The sequence below is a fragment of the Etheostoma cragini genome, chromosome 1 (assembly GCF_013103735.1).
Source record: "Etheostoma cragini isolate CJK2018 chromosome 1, CSU_Ecrag_1.0, whole genome shotgun sequence".
In the NCBI taxonomy this organism is placed as follows: Eukaryota; Metazoa; Chordata; class Actinopteri; order Perciformes; family Percidae; genus Etheostoma; species Etheostoma cragini.
Genome location: NC_048407.1, coordinates 4,702,382 through 4,709,337, shown reverse-complemented (window position 1 = coordinate 4,709,337; position 6,956 = coordinate 4,702,382). Strand labels below are relative to the sequence as shown.

The following is a 6,956-nucleotide window of genomic DNA, read 5'->3' as shown; positions in this document are numbered from 1 at the left end:
ACACACACACACACACACACACACACACACACACACACACACACACACACACAAGCATGCACACACACACACACAAAACCTGCATTTACTGTAGAGATGATGGTTTGTTATTAACCAAACCGTAACTCTTGTAATACAGCACCCTTCCGATACATAGCACTGTTAAAACCAGCAAGTCAGACTGGAGTCATGAACCTGGCGGCTTTACATTTAAAACTTGACTGTGACTTTAACACTAATGACTTGGGGCTCCACAACAGGCCCAGACCAACCTCAGATTATTACATACTTGTTAAACATTCAGCTCAGAAATTACAAATTACTAAAGGAATAAATAATAATAATAATAATTACTCCAAGGAATAACACACTTAACCCTTTTGTTGTCCTCCCGATTCAAAAACTGACAAAAAATTGACATTTTGATCCCTTTTTCAGACTGTTTTTCAGAAGTTTTCACTTATACCACCTTACTACCACTAGTTTTACACTATTATTTGAAATGTATTGTCAATAACCCTCATTTATATAGAGTTATACCTAATATTTGAGTTAAAAAAGAATTATTATGAAATTATGTATCATTTTGACAAATAGTTAAGATCAGAGGAGGAATGAAAGTGATCAATTGTATTTGCAAAGAGCGTTGCATGGAATCCAATCAATTTTTTTGTCATTTAGTTAATAAAGAAAACCATATTTCAGATGTGGACATTTTTAAAAAGGTCAAACTTGACAAGAAGACAACAGGAGGGTTAACACCTGATCGGTTTGCTTTTACAATAATAATACACGCTCCTGGTTTTAAATGTCGTTGAATTTGTGAAGGGTGCAGATTGCTGCCCACCAAGAATTTAAAGGAGGTTTTTCCTCGCCACTGTCACACCAAATGCATGTTCTTGGGGGGAATTATTACGTCAATGTAAATGAGTGTGGTCTAGACCTACTCCATATGTAAAGTGTCCTGAGATGACTTCTGTTGATTTGCCACTATAGATAAAATTGAAGTCAATTGACAAATGAGTTGTTTAGGACCTGAAGCACAAGTTAAGGACTAGAGATTGGACTTGGTGGTCAGTAGCAGTAAGATTGGCTTCAGAATGCATTTTTGAACAGAACAAAAACTGGGGATTTTGTCCCCCACCTCTTAGAAAGCAGTTGCTTGATGAATTGATTTATTCACTAAACGTAAAAACTCACACACTTATCAGTTAATCAGGATTATTTTCAAGTTTTTTATTTCTTTTAAAGAAGCTGCACATAGGACAGATAAAAAAAAAGAGCGATGACAGCAATACAAGACCATTTCTGAACCATTGTTCAGATGGTTCAGAAATTAACCATTGTTTGAGGGATTCTCGTATTTATGGTCAATACCAAATTTGAGCCAAATGACACAAAGAGGGTTAAAGTGTTTCTGTTTTAGCAATATCAAATCACGTAGTAACTGAGGTCAGAAAAGCTATGTGATCACAATTCTTTCAGCAGTAAAAGGAAGAGGAATTCAAGATGGATGTATCTTCTGATGATAGCCGACCCTTGGTTAGTCTCATATTTCCGGACCTATCTCCCAGTGGAATAAGGTCTGGCTGCACGAAAGATGCATTCTGGGATACGAGAAATAAGACGCTGTGCGTTGTTTGCATTTGTTTTAACCAATCATAAACATCTCGGGTGACCCAAAGCTCCAGACGCAACGACGGTGGCTTTGCAAATTAGTCTTCTTCTGTTGATCCAGACTAACCCTTGGATCAAAAGCATATTGACATTGTAATGTCCCAGGGTCCAAATGCCAGATAGGTTGCTATTCATTAAGTATGCTAAAGGAGGAAGGGAAAGAAATGTCAAAACCTATTCCAGAAGACCTCCAACTCCAAATGCATCACAATGGCGAGCGCTGCTACAAGATCATGTTTGGTGGCAGTTAGCAACATTTGTCAGCCAAAAAGGGGTCTGTTTAGAACAAGAAATTGATGTATCAGTTTTCAATGAGACAACTTCCACAACTCCACAGAGGCGAAAGCATCTGGCTGAAGTCTGGAATCATCTGTCAACAAAGCTGTAAAACTGTCACGAACAACACTGGAAAACAAAGTCTTTTTGTAAGAGAGTTTGTGTAATTTTGTGCTCTTGCTGTCGGTCCAGACAAACACATCAGTTAAAACCTTAATTGGCCTGTTGTAAAGGATAAAACCTTGACAGTGACAGAGCTGAGCTATTCAGTCCGCAGCAGGTGTGTACCATACACTCTCAGCTCCAACGAGCATCACGCCACAAACCCACATTTTTCACTCATACTCTCACCTGATTGGCTGGCTAATTGATTGGCTGTCAGGGTGACTGATGCTGTTGACGCCCATATCCAACATATCCAAGGTAACGCACTGATGCGACACTCGAAGCTCCCCAATCAGCAATTCTCAGTGAACAGAGCGAGAAGGTGAGCTCTGTGTTCATCTATCATTCTGATAGTAACTGGTACAGCTCCCCCGGCTCTCACAGTTGACCCCATTCAAACCGTCTTTTAGTGAATCTATACTGTCACCACATACGATTGATGTGTGAGCTTCTCTGACCTTCTCATGTAGGCTAATGGAACTCCATAATAACCTGCCTGCATTATGTGGTGGGTTCCCAATGGTTAAAATGACATGAATTGTATTCCATCCTCTGCACCATACTCCACCTAGCTATGTTTTCAGCAGTCATGCATTATGTTTGTTCATGTGTTTTTGGGGGTGAGAGGGAGAGACACTATTTAGCCCAAATCTTTACACTTTAAAGGTCCCATGGCATGAAAATTTCACTTTATGAGGTTTTTTAACAGATTAAGTTAGCATGACTGCACATAAGCTACAAAGTCTTTTTGTATCGCGTTTTACACGCTTGCTTTTGTTTGGATTAAAGGAGCAGTTCATTTTGGGTTTAAATGCACATTTAGCTGTTATTGACTGAGGGTTACACACCCAGGTGGTGCAAAAGACTCTTAAAACACTGAATATTTAACCTTATGTACAACATGTTGTAGCTTGTTTGTTTAAAAGCAGCCATTGTCACTACAAGATGGTAGTTGAGTGCAGATGTAAGCCGCGCATGCTCAAATTCAAACGGTTTACCCCATAATTTGTCATACTGAAATTTGTGAAATTGGTGAAATAATAAACTTTTGTCATTACAAACAATAACAGAAGATGGAAATCATTTAAAAAAGCTTGTAGCCATCTATGATAGTTCGATTGCTAACGTTAGCTCAAAACACCATTCACGTGATAGCCTTTGTTGTTTTTGACTGCTAGCTCGTAGCTGAGCTAGCAGTCATTTCAAAAACGTTTTAGCTAGCTGTTTATAATTGTTTATTGCTAACATTTGCTCAAAGCGCCATTCACGTGACAGCCTTTGTTGTGTTTCATTGCTAGCTTGTAGCTAAGCTAGCAGTCATTTGAAAAAAAGTTTTAGCTAGCTATCTATGATTGTTTGCTAACGTTAGCTCAAAACGCCATTCAAGTGACAGTCTTTGTTGTGTTTGAATGCTAACTTGTAGCCAGTAGTGAACCAGAAAGGTGCACCAGAAAACCCCACAGAGAACTATTTGTGCACAATAGTGAAATAAAATTTAAAAAATAAAAATAAATTTAAAAAATAGGCGGACACTCACATGTCATGCGGTGGCTACCAGTGGTTTAATAATTAGCCATAAGAAGATGTTAAGGGGTGTGGGAAAAATCGATACAGCATAGTATCGCAATATATTACGTGGCAATTCTGTATTGATACACAGGTGCCAAGTATCAATCTATCATTATATATGTGTCGGTCCGTTTTCCTGCTTGACAGTCCCATTTTGTAGAAATGCAATTGAAGTGAGATGAAGAAACTTTTTAAAATCTTTTTAGATGAAACAGATGTTGACAAAGTTTTCCTCTGGGGACATAATTTGAAAAATTTGAAGATGGAAAATACATTTAAATATATTGCAGACTATTGCAATATGTTTGAAATCGCAGAAATTTTGTATCACGAGGTAAGTATTGTGAAAATATCATATGGTGAGGCCTCTGTTTCGGACTGAGGCTTTTCCCTGAGTATTACGGTAGGAGGCGGGTCCTGTTAGAGCGTGGCTGGTCGGCTGGGCGTGTTTTGTCTTTGTGTATGTGTTGTCCTGTCGGGCTTCCGAGTGCTGTCCGCTCCTTCACTGCACGGCTCAACGTCGCAGAGACGGGCACAGGGGCAGAGAGGGGCGGTGGATGGTGAGCCGCATCAGCCCTGCCGCTGCGTGCAAAACAAACTGTCTGTGTGTCAACAGAGAACACTGCCGGCGTCTCTCCTACTGTCCGGGTGGATTTACGGTTGCGTCTGCTGCAGCTGAAGGAGGTAGACTAGAGCTGGTTGAGCTACTGCAGGAGAAAGGTCAGAAGCGGAGGATTGAGTCAGCGGAGGCAGGCAGAGAGCCACAAGAACCCCGGCTGAGCACCGGGACCCCGCCCGCTCGGCCGCTGCGTCCACCGCAACGCTGGAGCTCACCGACGGTCACAGCTGTCATCCAGGTAACATGGATGGAGGAATGTAGTAGCCGATAGAGTTTGTGGTGACTGTGGTTGTTACTGGTATATACTACACTTTACATATACTGCTATATCTGCAAGTTTAGGCTACTCCACCTTTATTTGGTTCATTCACCCAATCATTCGCAGCACTATGTTACTGTGATAGTCATCAAAGTTTGTGGCATTCAGACACTTTATGCTCTAAGCTTTCTTCTGCTTCTTCACATTACAATTTTTTAAATATACAAAATATTGTATCATTTATTTATCTAACAATCAGTTAGGTGTTTAAATATTTTTAAAATAATTTTAAAATAATTTTATTGTTATTCATTTTTTTAAACAAATAATTGCCACTGTCACCAGCTTCCCAGCTTCATACATGTTTGCTGGTTTTATGTCTGAATTCAGAATATTTCTGAAAATCAGAATATCTTTAAGTTCTGAACTTAAGTCGGTGAAAACAAACATACTATTTCTAACTTTTCATAGATCAAACAATACATTGTTCAATGGAGAAAATTGTTTGCTGATTAAAAAACAATATTGAAAGTAGGTCAATCTTAGTTGTAGCCAAAAAACATGAACCAATGTGGCATTTTCTCAACAGTAGGCTCCATCACGAGGCAATTATTTTCTTTTCTGTACTTCCAACCTTGGTGCAGACTCATTTTAGAGATGCAGTTAGTGTCTATCAAGTTGACAGCATCCAAAGTCAGTCGAAAGTTGTTGTATTTTCATTCATACAGTACATTGTGCCTGTTAGTGGTACACTGATACTCACTAATGACTATAGGTCAGGTAGCCATCTAGCTTCTTCCCATCACCTTAATCGCCTCCGGGGAAATGCTGCTGTAGCAACGACCCCTGTGGTTCTCATCCCTCCCTAGACAAACATGCAGCCGTGGCCCTTTGGTTTGATTGTCACTGAACAAACTCATAGTTTGTTAGGTTTGTTACATAAAAGTAGTAGAATAGTACTTTTTCTGCAACATGGTCACACTTATTTGGCACTTTCTGTCACAATATGGTCCTAAAGTATACTTTAACACCTTGAAAAGTACCTTTAAGTAATGTTTTCTCAAGGGTATTCTCCGTGGCTGGTCATGGAGCACCTGTTTTAGTGCTGTTAGCTCAGCAGCCATAAAGCCATCCTGCTAATATCCTGGTAAGCAAGTTTGATAAAGCTGTGGAGGATAGGAGGGGTGCGGGGTAGGGAGTTGAGGGCATCCAGGGTGGAGGATTATGTCATTAAGAGTGTGTGTGTGTGTGTTTTCTACTTCAAGCCATAACCTCTGTTGCCTGCTTTGGCTATGTCTTATCAATTATAGAGATAAACACACACACACACACACACAAAAAAACACAGAGGCACGCATACACTTAGGCACAAACAGTTCTACTGCTAAGCATACCTGCTGCTAATGGATCAGCCGTGCGTGTGTGTGTGTGTGTGTGTGATCTATAGCACTGATCATGCACGTACACAGACTCTCACTCATGGTTAAGCTGTCTACCTTGTATGCATACAAAACATTCACCAATGTAAACTGAATGATGTGCATGCATGTTCTTACATTATTTGCATTTTGGTGTGTGTATCTGCGTGCGTGCGTGTGCACGCCCGCATGTGTGTGTGTCTCAGTCTCTGGGTGAATGAGGAGATGGGAATACAGTGGGGACATGGAGGAAGGGAGAAGGAGGAGATGGGGGATGGCGGGTAAAGGAAGAAGGGATAGTCAGAAGGAGGTTGAGAGGAGAATGAGAAAAGGATGGGGGAAGGACAGAGAAAGAGGAGGAGGCGGAGGGAGACTTCTCTCCAGTGTTGTTCTGCTCTAATTTGCGTTGACAGCTGCTCCATTGGCTCAGGCTCTGAACCAGCTTTTACGTTGTTTTAGAGGGAGAGAGACACTAAGTCTTCCGACTTTCTCTCTAACATGGCTTAATTGGTGAAGCTAAAGTAGCTACAGTCAGCCTGGTGCAGGTCTGCAGTTTCCCCTTGACGTTCTGTAGCCGTCTCTTGAATTGTCCAATACCTCTGCTTTGTATTTTACACCAACCAGAAACATAGATTGTTTTCTGTGAGAGTACGTAAGACAGCATGGGTTCATTAGATTCAGAAAACAAAAAGACACATATCAGTTTTAATTGTAAAAATGTTAAAGGTCCCATGACATGGTGCTCTTTGGATGCTTTTATATAGACCTAAGTTGTCCCCTAATACTATATCTGAAGTCTCTTTTATGTGGGCCTTATTTTTCCACTAATACCATATCTGAAGTCTCTTTCCCAAAATTCAGCCTTGGTGCAGAATAACAGCCACTAGACCCAGTCCCACAATGAGCTTTCCTTAGTGTGTGCCATTTCTGGATTGTAGATTTTGATGGGGGGGGGGGGGGGGGGGGGGGGGGG

The 6,956-nt window shown here is 40.7% G+C and overlaps 1 protein-coding gene across 1 annotated transcript in view; it reads left to right on the top strand.

Moving 5' to 3' along the window:
• Positions 1-4,175: 4,175 nt before the first annotated feature.
• The window catches only part of dok4 (docking protein 4), a 72,667-nt gene continuing 69,886 nt past the window's right edge, over positions 4,176-6,956 (top strand). Inside the window, exon 1 of the mRNA XM_034867955.1 lies at positions 4,176-4,544. The gene's annotated coding sequence lies outside the window, so the exon portion shown is untranslated. The remainder of the gene's footprint in view (positions 4,545-6,956) is intronic.